The following is a 13,937-nucleotide window of genomic DNA, read 5'->3' on the forward strand; positions in this document are numbered from 1 at the left end:
GATTTGATATTTTTGGGAGAAGTAAAATGAAAATGAAAATTTTGTAAATGATTATCAAACAAGCTCCTTATCTTTTGATATTAATAAAAGAAAATAAGAATATGGACAACCGGATTTGCTGTTGTGGAGGGGAACCTCTACGGGTGTTTTTACGGTTCGTAGTGCGTACCATATGGAGGTAGAACGTCATGAGTCCATGATTGGGGAGAGCTCTTATCAAGGGGATCTACAGAAGTTATGGAATCTGATTTGGGGGCTGAATGTACCTAATCCAGTTAAGATGTTCACTTGGAGAGCTTGTCACAATATTCTTCCCACACGATCGAATTTACAGAAGAAAGGTATTGCTCTCGATCCTTTATGTTTATTTTGTCAAACTGAGTTGGAAACGGTTCGCCATATTTTGTGGGATTGTCCCTCGGCTTCTGATGTTTGGGGGGCTTGTGATCGTAAAATTCAAAAAAGCAATGTGGGAGGTGATAATTTTTCAGATGTGGTCCAATATATGTTTGATCGATGTTCGCTTGAAGAAGTGGAATTGCATGTTGAGGTTGCTCGTAGAATTTGGTTTCGACGCAATATTGTGGTTCATGGGGGTGAGTTCACCCATCCAAATTCTGTGATTCTTTTAGCCTCTACTTTTATTACTGATTTTCGAACAGCTATTATGAATTGTGAGCCTTTGGGGAATATAAGGACCGGGCAGGATATGAGAGTAGCAGGCTAGTGGCGACCTCCACCCCCTGGGGTGTTTAAATTAAACTGTGATGCAGCTTTAGACTCGAAGAAGCGAAAGATGGGTTTTGGGTTTCTTGTTAGGGATTCTAACGGGAAGGTGTTTGATGCTGTCAGCTGTTCGGTGGATTCTTTTGGAGAGCCAGTGGTTGCTGAATCTATGGCTGCTCTAAGAGCAGCAGAATTTTGTAGGGACCGGGGTTTAGATAATATCATTTTGGAAGGAGATTCTCTACAAGTGGTAAATGCTTTGACTCATCCGGATCCTTCATGGAAAATGCATGGTCAAATTGTGGAAGATATTAAGCATGTCCTTCGGTCGTGTCAGTTTTTGATGTTCTGTCATGTTAAGAGGGGGGGGGGGGGGGGGAATTCTGCTGCTCATCAGCTTGCACAGTTGGGGATCCAGAATGATCATGAACATGTTTGGGTAGACTGTTTCCCGGATTGTATTAGAAATATTGTTGTTTCGGAGTCTAGGACTCTGGTTGTATAGAGCTTTTGCTCTAGTTTGTTCTTTCTGTTCAGTTATATGAATCGAATCAGCATCTTTGTTTCAAAAAAAAAATTCCTTTTTTTTTTTTCCCTTTTTCTTTCTTTCTCCCTCTCCTTCACGCACACTCTCCCTCTTCTCCCTTTCTCCTTTCTTTTCCTTTCCTTTCCCTTTTCTTTCTCCTCTCCCTCCTCACTCTCAGGCGCATAAACAGTGTGGACCGAGAGAGATTCTGCCATGAAAAAAAAAAAAAAAAAAAAGAGATAGAAGGAGAAGAGAAAAGGAGGAAAGATTCCGGCCATGGGCTTTAGGAGGTAAAATCTTTAGCTTTCTTTTGTAATTTCGTGTTACCCATTATGTATTAAGCACAAAAATCATGTGGGTCATTAGGGATTTTCCTAGATTCGAATTTTAGGTTATATGGGTATGAGTTTCGATTTTTGTGAGATTGTAGTTGAGTTTTTGAGTTGTTTGCTAAATGATTTCATCCATGGAGGCTAGAATGATACGGTTTGAAGCTTTTCTTTGTAGTTTCATTATACCCATTGGATTTGAAGCTTGAAATAAAATTGTTTTGTAGGAATTCTAATTGGGTCTGAAATTAGGGTTATGTATGAGGGTTTTCATGGATTGCTAGCCGAATGGGTATTTGATTTGCTAGAATGGATTAGTTTTTGGATAATGTAGTTTTAGTTAGGTTGGCTTGTTATGGATTGTTGGGTGATGTGGGTTTTTATGACTAAATGAGAAGTTGACTCTAATGTGTATGGTAGGATTTTAAAGTATTGGTTGGAGTAAAGTTTAGTTGATAATGATATAGGAATAAATGGGTATTCCTATGTGATTTTGTAAAAATCTATTGGTATCTCACTTAGGAGTTAGGAGTTCATTTGAATATGGTTTGAGTTAATTTTGGGACTTTTGCTATGTCTTTGAGTTGATGTTTGATTTGTATGGTTTTTATGGGTATTTCCCTAAGCTAGGCCGAATGGATGATATATGTTATATTTGAGAGTTGATTCTCATTGAATATTGATAAATTGATGTTGGGCTTTGGTGGAAATTGAAATTATTAATATCTTGAGGTTAGTTTGCCTATGGGTTGCGGTTTGAAGTTTAGATTCGGCGATTCCTTGTATAGGCCAAATGTTGTTTGGATAGAGACTAAAGGTTATTGAATCTTCTTTGGAAAAGGACTGAGTATGTGTATGTGAAATTGGTGATTTTGGAAAGTGTTGTTGGTTGTATTGCCTATGGATGAGATCGGGTCCATTTCGCTTTAGATTATATTTCTTCAGTTTAGATTTAGTGTAGGAGCTAAGTTGGTTATAAACTAATAAGAGTTATTAAATTAGTATGCTATATAAGATTAAAGTCCTATAATCTAAACTACCTAGATGGTTAGTAATTAATAAAGAGTGAGTATTAAATATAGTGGTTAAGACAAGAAGAACAAAGAGTTTTAAATTACCCAAATAACATTAAGATGATAAGTATAAGTTAGTAAGCTTATAGAAACACATAAATAGGTTGCGATTTATTTTGTTACGCAATTAAATGATTAATGCACATATCCATGTATTATGGAATACCTAAGTGTATTGGGGTTGTGCTTGGCATTAATAAGCATCATATACATGTATGTCTATATATATATATATATATGGACCGAATACACTTATAAACAAACTACAAGACTTAATAGATAATAAGGTGACTAAGTACCTAATTCACCTATCCGTGTACACATGATATTTATGGGTATCATCAGATTAGGTTTAAGCATTGTATGTGTATATATATATATACACATATACATGTATATGAGTTAAAAATATATTGTTAACTTAGTAAATAAGCAACATGCTATAAAAATGGTTAACATAGATAATGAGGTGCAACAATAATAAATAAGCTAGTAAAAAGAGTAAATATGTTTTATGTTAATAAACAAGATACAATAGGAACTAAGAACCAATGGTAAACCTAATAATAGTTTAAGGTGCCCAGCTAGGTTTAGAAGCGGAGAATGCGACGTGTGAGCACGCGGGTAGTAATTGTGTCATAGAGTATAAAGTTTAATAGCATAGTCTGACATCATAAGTGTTTGCAAGATAGTGTCCGGATTGGAGACTTCAATTGGTTCTCCAATGTAGAGTCCAAGTGATTAGAATCAAGTGGAAGTTCGAGTCAAGAATCCAATGCAGTCAAGGTGAGTATTCTATTCACTGAGAAAACTACTTTTAAATATGTTATAGAAATGCAAATACTATATTGTTTTATATACTCGAACCAACTGTATGTTGACTATATGCTTTTGGAATGATTTGAGTAGTTTCCCATTATGTTCAAATATAACAATGATGTTTATGAAATTGATGCATGAATGAAAGGTGTTCGAATTGATTTAAAGGGTATGAATGTGTGCTGTGGTTGGGATTTAAATTACGTAAATGTTGATTGATGAATTGATGTGTTAAACTGTTTATGGAATCTTATTGAAAGCATGTGTTAAAGCATGATCATGGAATTGGAAAAGATATGTATTGTTTTAAGGCATGAAGCATGAGCATATAAACGCTGAACATGGAACGAAGTGAGGTTTACAACCCACGGGAAACGGTAATCTCAAAGGGACAAGTTCTATGGGGGTGTGATTGCAAGCTTTCACTACCTCGGGGCAAGCCCCATACAATTCTCTACCTCAGGCCAAGCCCCATACAGTTCACTATCTCGAGGCAAGCCCCATACAGGAAAACTTGCATGAGCATGTATGGCATTGTTTTTATGAGTGATGTTTTTATACTATGAGTAATTTTGTTAAACGTATTAGTATGCATAAGAGTCTCAATGGAAAAGAGCTTATGTATATTTCTATCGGATGGTTGCATGATTTAAATGCCATTGTTTTCCAACTTAAGGTCTACGTGCATGTGAACGCCCTTGTGTGTATGTAAGCATAAGCCACTTAATCAAAAGTATTATAGTAGGTGAGAATGTATATAGTTGTTTCCAATAACGGAACTTCTATGTATAATCTCAGCTCCATAGTATGCTAAAATGTTTTGTATTAGTCGGTGTTTGCTATATCAGCTATGGAGGTTTTTCAAACAAAAGTTTATAAAATTAATAGCTGTTATAGTGTACGCAAGACTAAAAAAGAAAAAGTTGGTTCTTTGCGAAAACTCAGTCAGTTTAATATCACTGAGGTCTCGGTATTATGTACTGAGATGGTGAACTTATCATTTCACCTATACGGATGTGGCAAACCCCCACAACCACATCCGTATAGATGATGTTTCTTTGGCTGTAGGTACTCCGATATAGTTGATGGTCTTGTAGCAGTGTACTTGGAATGTTATCTCGCAGCGACGGGTCCTCATTGTTGGACCACGGGTGTCCATTATTTTATAGGTTTGGTATATGGCTTATGACGTGTAACACCCCGTATTTTTTTAAATATGAATATTTATGAAAATAAATATTCATTTACTAAGGAACCTTTATTGTTTTAGTTTAATAAAAGTTCAAGCGGACCTTAAATTTTAGAATAATGAAAATAGGATCAAACGAACTCCGTTTTGGTTGATTCAAAATTCAGAACGCTTGTCTCGAAGTCTTTTAGCTACCCTCCGAATTTCATAATTTTTGAATTTCGTTAAAGATACGAAATCAGCCGTGCAAAATAATACCCCTGTTATGGACGAAAACTGATTTCTAACAATTGTGGGCCCATTTTATTTCTTTATAAATTCAGTCCATGAATCTAGCACAGCCCATATAAAGCATTATACATCAGCCCACATGTTTTAAAAACCCAGCCAGCCTTCACCTTCACGAGATGCCCAACCCACATATACATGATAAACAGTTTACACGCCTTAATTTAATACAAAGAGGACCTCAGCATATGACGTTGCCTTATCCCTTCGCTGTGGTCACCCAACGCCACGTGCAGCTCTCCCAATCTGCCATGTTTCATCACAACTTGCTGCCCAATTTGCAGCCCCAGCCATTGGATGAGTATGATCCATGCAATCTCCACCATTGAAGCTAATATATATTGAGGTGCAGCCCTTTCGATCACTTGCACTTCTTCTTCACTGTTTCTCTACAGAAACTGGAACTCCTCTCTCTCTCTGGTTCGTTCATTTCTGTACACAGCAGCAACTCTCTTCTCTCAATTTCCAGGAACAAAAAAATAGAAGTCTCCCCCTCACTCTCCTTCGGTCCACCGAGAAAAGAAGAAAATAGGTAGAAGCCACTCCCTCTTGCCTCTCTCTTTCACTGACTCTCTCTTTTTCTTGCTTGTGCATTGGGTGGTGTAAGATAAAGATAAGAAGAAGAAACAAACAAGTAATGAGACGAACTAAGGGAAAAAGGAAGCAATAAAATAAAGAAAAGAAAGACAAGAAAAGGACCCACTTATTCTCTCTCTCGTAAGTCTTTTTTTTACTCACTTACTTTGCAAGAACAAGCTCTTCTCTCTACATTCAATAGATAAGGAAAGAAAAGTAATAAAAGACAAAAGAATAAGGACTTTTTTTTCTCTCCGTACGTGTGTCCCAAAATATATATATATATATATAATGAGTAAAAAATTGAATAAAAGGAAAAGAATAACAAAAAGCCTTTTCTACCTTTTACAAAATATACTACTTTAATTTTGGTAAGTTTATTATTTGGCTTTGTTTACCTATTTCAGGATTTTAAAGTTATTAGTATTTTAAATGCTTATGGTTTTATGAGTCTAAAAGTACTCCAATGTTTTTGTGTTTTATGTTGTTTATAAATAGAGAATTTTAAGTGGCGTATTTAAATAATAAATCACGCTGTTGTGATGTCCGAGTTAAAAGAAATATTTTTACCAAAACGCTATTACGTCGCCCTAATATTTTAAAGTATTTTAGATGTTATTGATACTAATGCCGTTATTCTGTCCGAATTTTATAAGAATAAAATAAAGTTATTATTTTATTAATTTATTTTGATACATAAAACTCATTATTTATATTTGGAGAGCTATTATGTTTATCTGTTATAAAAATAATATATGTGTGTTTAATTAATCGATGAAAGAAAATTAATAATAAGGAGAGGATACCTTAGTTTAAGTTTCAGGCTTCAAATCTCAGAATATTTCTCTAAAACTTCTTCTTGCAATTTATTTAGGTAGAAGGTAGCTAAAATACTGCTCAGAAGATATCAGGTAAGGGAAACACTATCTCAAAATCCCGGCAAAGTTTTAATAAAACTCTTTCAAAAGAAAAAGTCGAGAATTTTCTAAACTCTTTCAACTCTTTTAATATTACTTGTCTTTTTATATTACCATTATAAATATGCTCTTGTTATATCATGTGATTGAAATCTCATGTGATCATACTTGGTTTATTTTTGATACATATACACCATATGAGTAAAGATGAAAATATCATAGTATGTGTTACATGTACACCATATGAGCAAAGGTTGATGATATCATAATATATGTGTTATATGTGCACCATATGAGCAAAGGTTAATGATTTCATAGTACATGTTTTATATGCACACAGTTTTACCCCCGCGGTACCATGTCATAGACGATCCGGATCATATATGTGTTACGTGTTATGTGCTATGTGTTATGTGGGTAGCATGGCAACCACACGGAAGGACTAAAGTGTGGGCTACCGGCCGGGGAGGCCTTCACCTAGGGAAGTTTCCAACCCGGTACGGCTCTCCCCTGTGACAACAGGATGGGCTCATAGTCGTCTTTCGAGACGAGCCAAACGTGCGCCGCTCATGGTTAATTAACGGATATTGGACCAAGGGTGGTTAAAACTTACACGTAGCATAAATAATTCATGCACCATTTTATATTTGATATAATTGTATGTCAATTTACTGTTTCTTTACTTGCTAAATTATTTGAATTCTATTTAGAATTCCTGAAAAGAAAATTACACTATTATTGTTGTGTTTTCCTTACTGAGTTGTCGAACTCACCCCCTTTTTTCCCCAAATCTTTTCAGATGACACTGTAGACCGGAGTCTTTTCGTTATGGATGGCATAGACCCTACCCCTACGAGCAATAGATCAATAAAGACCGGCCTAACTTTTGTATTGTGCATATTTATTTTGAATTTCTGAAAATATGATGTAATAACTAAAGAACTACTATATATGTATAATGAAATATAGCCATGCGCTATTCCTGAGAAATTGTGTACATGTTTTAAATTATAGAGATGTTTTATAGCTCAAGTTCGCGTTCCCCTTATATCCCAAAACGGGGGCGTGGCATGACGCATGTGTCACTTATTCTTTGTAAGCCATTCTTGTTATGTAAATATTATGTTGATAAGACTTAAACAGATAGGTGTTAAATCCCTCTTGTTGTAATTACTTTGTGATAGATGTATATGATGTGATTTCTGCTATTCATGTTTATTCATAATTAAATAGACGTTACTCTGATTGACCAGGTACATATTATGGGATATGTACCATATGTTGGCTGAGCGACAAGTAGTTGTGTCACTGTAATGACTCGTTTTATGTTTGTGTGTGTGTGTGTATATATATATATAATAAAATAAAAAATAAAAAACAGGTCATCACACAATACTTTATGGTAATATTTTTCTAACTGGAAAAATATTGATATGTTTTTTCATTTGAGTATTTCTAATCTCATTATGGGAATGAAGGATATTATACCTTAGCTTAAGTCTCTAAAGATTGAGATTTTGAGTCATTATTGGTCTATTTCATTTTTTTTGAATTGTCTCTTCTAAATATAGAATTTTATCTTGAGGCAAACATAAGAATAATTGGTTAGTAAATAAACTCCTGACCATGTATGTTCAAGAATATGACAGAATTCATAAAGTGTTCACATGGTTACTCATGTTAAGGGAATGACTAATAAATGCAATCATGCTTAACAGTTAAAGTATGAGAATAAGATGCCAATAAAGTATTATGGCAATTAAGATACCTATTTCTCCTGTAATAAGGAAAATTAAGGGCATATAAATAAAGATTGCATGAAGTGTGGAAAATAACTTAAAATAAAGATAATCTCAAATATTTAGTATGTCGTGAATCTCTTTTTAGTGATTCATTCAAATATGTTGTGGATTAGTTATGGTTTAACAATCCACATTGTCAACAAATGCAGAACACATGTTTTTCATAATTGGAGGTTGTTAGGATCTATAGGTTATTTTTTAAATTCAGTTATACTTTTTACCTCAAAAATTATTTATATTTCATTATCTTTTAGAAATTTATTTTATAGTTTGGTTTGTTAAAAATTTCGATTTTATTTTTAACTTGAAATTTTTCTTATAATAGGTGGAATATTGGTTGAGGGTCTATTTAAAGCCTATTTAAAATTGACCTATATCCCAACTTTTGAAACAAAATTATTTCTGCATATTGATGTTGACATAAAGTGGAGTCTTCGTGAATTTAAAAATGCTCTTATTTTAGCTTTGGAGATTTAAATATATTTCCATACAGAAAATAAAAGTCGGTAAATAATAATTTACTGACTTTGGTACTTGTTTGAACTGCATAAGGGAAAGCATACCAACAAAACCACTAAAGGTGTCGAAGAGAGCCTTTTGAGATTCTTGAGATCATATACATTGAAATATGTTGACCTTTTCATACTCATTGCCTAAATGGTCAGAGAAATTTTTATCTCCTTTAGTAAATGATCATATAAGGTTTATGTATTTCTATCTTCTAAATGATAAGTATGAGGTATTGAATGTTTTCAATACCTATAAGGAAGAAGAAGAGAAGCAACATAAAGATCATAAGATCTGATATAGGCAAAGAGTATTATGGTAGGTACACATAAAAGGAAAATGATTAGTAATACTAATATGTTGTTACCCTTATAGAGTAAAACATTGAAGACCGTTGTGTATATGTTAAATAGGATTCCATTTAAGGTTGTCCTTAAGACACCTTTTATGAAATAGATGGAAGTCAAATTTAAATTATTTATACATATGAGGTTGCCTTACTAAAGATGGGATTTACAATCCCCGCCTAAGGAAATTAGATTCAAGGACAGCCAGCAGATCATTTATAGGCTATACAGTAAACTCTAAAAGGTTTTTATGTTTTATTATCCTTCATATAATCCTAAAGTTGTTGAATGTAAAATTTATAGAGGATGTTGAATCTAGTGGGAGTGTTTATCCTCAAAAGTTTTACTTAAAGGAAACACGAGAGTTGACTGCGGCTCCTTCATATGAAGGATGTTTGAGCTACAATCAGTTTTTAAATTTTCAACTCATGAAGAATATGTTCAGTTTGAATCTACTTAGACTTTGCAAAATGCAGAAGAAGTAGAATTTAGAAAATCCTATAAATAAGGAGATTAACAATCTCTAGCGATTATGTTGTATACCTCAAGAGTTTGATTTTGACGTCAGACCTAAAGATGATCCAAAATTGCTTTCACAAGCCATGAGTGGAGATAATTTCGCATTGTGATATAGTAGTTCATTTTGATCTAGAGCTACATCAAATGGATGTAAAATCAACTTTCCTAAATGGGGATCTTAAAGATGGGGTTTACATGACACAACCTAAAGAATGAAAAAAAAAAAAAGACACTTTGCCCTCATGATTTATCCACGGTTTGGCAATATATCCCCTAATTTACCAAAATTTTGATATGACCCCCCGAAGCTACATCAAATGGGTGTAAAATCAACTTTCCTAAATGGGGATCTTAAAGATGGGGTTTACATGACACAACCTAAAGAATGAACAAAAAAAAAAAAAGACACTTTGCCCTCATGATTTATCCACGGTTTGGCAATATATCCCCTAATGTACCAAAATTTTGATATGATCCCCCGAACCTGGCAACGAGTGGCAAAATTTACCTTCTGTCCACTTAGTCCGTCACTTTGGACGGAAAGGAGATCACGTGCGTTGCACATGACATTTTAAGACCCAGAGTTCCCAAATTGCCCCTGTGTTCAAAACGATGAGTTTTTAAGGCCCATTTTCTCTTTTCCTCATTTGCATTAGAACTTGTCATTTTTTTGCAAGCAAAGACTTTTCTGCGTGGGACCCAATAATGCCATTACTCTTCCAGTCTTCCATACTCGTCTCTCTCTTTGAATAGAAAATATCACATCCCTCTCTCTCCATTTTCTCCATTGCAGAAAGTATAACTACGAACAGATTGACTTGAAGCTTGGGTCATTATAAGTTTTCCACAACTATAATCAACATGTTTAATCAAACCAGCTACTAGAACCTGGAAGAGCCATAAATGTTGCTTTTTTATCATACCATTTGAAAAAAAGTGGTACTGGTACAGTTTCGTCATCAAACACAATAACAAAAAGAGACCCAAAAAGAGACCTAAAGGAAGTTTATAGGAAGTTTACAAGCACAAAAAAAGTGGATGCATGAAGAAGAAACCAAGTGCATGCAGGATCGACAAAAAACAGAGCAAGTGGAACCGCTCACACTTGCCACGTGATGGCAGCAGTCACTGGCACTGCCCACACTTGCCATGTGAAAGGCTTGAAAAACATCTATGCATGCTGATGTTTCCTTTAATATAAGGTTTTGTGGTTTCCTTCAATAATTCAGCTTATATGGGATTGGTATTGCTTATGTAATCACTACATCAACCAGTATGAGGTACTTAATTACCCTGCGAATAGAGAAGAAATAGAATTTTGTGTTTATCAACAGAAATTCCGAGCAAGGGTCATCGCAGAGTCCAAATTCAGCTCTGAGCATTGAGAACAGTCTAATCTCCCTGTAAACGACTCTCTGAGTCCTTGTTAAATATATGAACTTATCGTCTCTGTTTTGGTAGTTAACCAAAGCAGATAATCATTCAAGTTTTCAAATGGAACTCCGTTTCTTTGGTCTCTCAGTGATAACTCAAACACAACTGTACCAAGCCCATTGCCTTGTCCGGATAACTGCACGGTTAGCATCAATTGGCATATTGACAGTTTATTAACCATTCATTTTTTTTTTTAATTAGTCTATTGTATTTGTATACATATATGCTTTTGTTTGTAATTTTCTTTGGCTCAAACCTCTATTTTGAACTGTCCCAGTTTGGTGGAATTTTTTATGGGCATGTGTAGTCCTGGTTTTAAGTTCTGGCATCTCTCACGCCCACTCATATTTTCTAATGTAATTTTACTTGTGACAAAATAAACTGTTGAATTTGAAATTTGATGCTTTAGAAGTTAGTGATTATGTTTATGCAAGCACATTGCACTTGATGCTTTCAGATTTGTCAGCCTATGATGTTAGGATAATTCATTCATTGATCATAATCCTTATGGTGTGTTTGGATTCAGGATAGAATCCTGATTTTATTCGGGTTTTTTCTAAAACTTGCCCACCCGCAAAAAAACTCGGATTCCACCCGAATTGTTTCTCAATTCAAGACTAACTCTGATTTGATGACCGGGACCCACGCACAGGACAAGTTGTCTCCAAAAATGTGTGGGTCCCACATTTAATTAATAAAATAATTAAAAATTAAATCAACAAAAAATTAAAATTAAAAGGGGCAGCCACCCCCAGAGGTGGCCGCGCGGCCACCCCAGACCTCTGGGTGTAGCCGCACAGCAACCCCTGACCTTTGAGGGTGGCCGCGCGGCAACCCCTGACCCTTGGGGGTGGCCGCGCGACCACCCCAAACCCTTTGGGGTTGCCGTGCAGCCACCCCCGGCCACTAGGGGTGGCAGCGCGCCACCCCTGGCCACCTCTGGGGGTGGCGTGCTGCCACGCCCAAAGGTTGACAGCCACCCCTTTGCTTTTTTTATTTATTTTAATTTTAATTATGTTTAATTTTTTTTTAAAAAAAAAAAGTTTTATTTATTCATTTTTTAATTAAATAATCAATATATAATAAATTATTATTATTTAAATCATTATCCCACACAACTTTTCACAATACCAATCATTATACATAACTTTTCAAACCTTCAATCATTTTCAACCATTAAAAAACAATATTTTTCAATCTAAAAAATTCAACACCCAAACACATTTCTTTACCTCGAAATCTACAAACAGAATAAAAATTCAATTCAGATTTCAAAAATTCAATACCCAAATACACCATACCTTATTCCAAGATTTCTACTTATTGATATGTTGTACATTTCTAGTTTTGGTTTCACTTGCTTTTGGTTGGCCAGATGGAGGGTAGTCTTGCAAAGAGCTCTACTCAAAAAATTTGAAGCTATCAATTATGAATTTAGGTTCTTCTTCAACTTCCATAAGTGAAGAAAGTGATTCACATTGTATGGCTGTAATTTATCTCTTTTGATATGAATCTGGCGGAGCTGGGTGCTTGACTTGCTATCTTTCTTTCCTACCTTTTTTTTTTGTTTTAATTTTTAATTTTATTTTTTACTATTCCTTCTCAAGACGTGTTTTTCAATTTTTTTTGGAAATTAAATTATAATAAAAAACAAACCGCACATCGTGCGGGTTATATGCTAGTGTCTATTAATTATCTACTAAACAACCAGCCTTTTCTGAATTGTAATGTCCAATAAGTTGTGTTTATGGCTTAGTTGAGTTGAATAGCATCTCTCTTAGTTTGTCTCGTAAGTTATTGTTGAGAAGGTGTTATGCAACTATTTTGCAGGGAGAACTTGTTTCTGATTACTTGGTTGTTGGCATTATAGATGAAGCTCTTAAGAAGCCTTCTTTGATGATGATGACAAAAGAACAAAATATGTACCTTCTTTAAAGTTGATTTTCTATTTTAATATTTTTTGTGTTAATGTATTATGTTTTGGAAGTTATGTAATACTCAAGTAATGGAGTTAATTTGCTCTGTAATGGGAGTTGATGTCATGTTCTTTTGCTAGATGGATGATGTGACTTTTTCTATCGAGGCAAAATTGTGAAATTGAAAAGAGCTTCTTTTGGGTTGTAAAGTGTAAACCACAAAATTGATTCAATTACGGTCCAAGTTAAACGGTTCCCCAAAACTTATGCCAAACATTCCCTTTCAGGTTATCCTGTGACATATGCATTTGTTTCAGGCGTTGAACTACAAGTGGTTTGTTCCCTTTGCCAAATAATGGAAACGGGAATCAAGATTCTTGATTATCATCATTTTCATGTTCTTGTTAATTTCTACGTCATCTTTTTTTATTATGCATCATATCTAGTAGTTCATGTTGCAATGGTGTATAGAAGAAAAATAAAGGATTGTAGAACAAGTAGATATTGATGTGGAGATTAAGTTGTGAGACAATGGGAAATGGCATGTCAAAAGAATGCCTTTTAAAATTAGGCATTGATCTAAAGCATTGTGTCTAAACAATTTTCAATGTTTATTTGTGTAGATGTGAACCTCATTACCGTAGGATTGGATTTTCTACCTAGGCATTTATAAATAAAGCAAATGTTTTAAAATTATAGGTGATTACATAGAACAAAAGGCATCAACGCTCATGTACAATCATGCCCAATTTTATCTGTTGCTACTACATAAACAAACGTGATCTAAAACGAAAACAGAAAATCAAACAAAAATGCAACAGATAATTCCCATGACACAAACAAAAGGACATTTGATCGCTTCTCTTTTTTTGCTTGTTTACGAAGTTCTTCTTCCATAGTCTTAATCCTAAACCTCATTTCGTATACAAGCTTGCCGCCACGTTCACAAATGCGTGGTTCAAACCATTC

At 34.6% G+C, this 13,937-nt stretch overlaps 1 long non-coding RNA gene across 1 annotated transcript; it reads left to right on the forward strand.

The window, feature by feature from the left end:
* The first annotated feature begins 5,303 nt into the window (after positions 1-5,303).
* Positions 5,304-7,395, forward strand: LOC133861618 (uncharacterized). Its single transcript, XR_009899045.1, has 3 exons — positions 5,304-5,482; positions 6,401-6,437; positions 7,243-7,395. It is a non-coding gene; the product is annotated as an uncharacterized LOC133861618 (long non-coding RNA).
* Positions 7,396-13,937: the final 6,542 nt, after the last annotated feature.

Source organism: Alnus glutinosa, chromosome 2 (assembly GCF_958979055.1).
Source record: "Alnus glutinosa chromosome 2, dhAlnGlut1.1, whole genome shotgun sequence".
Taxonomy (NCBI): Eukaryota; Viridiplantae; Streptophyta; class Magnoliopsida; order Fagales; family Betulaceae; genus Alnus; species Alnus glutinosa.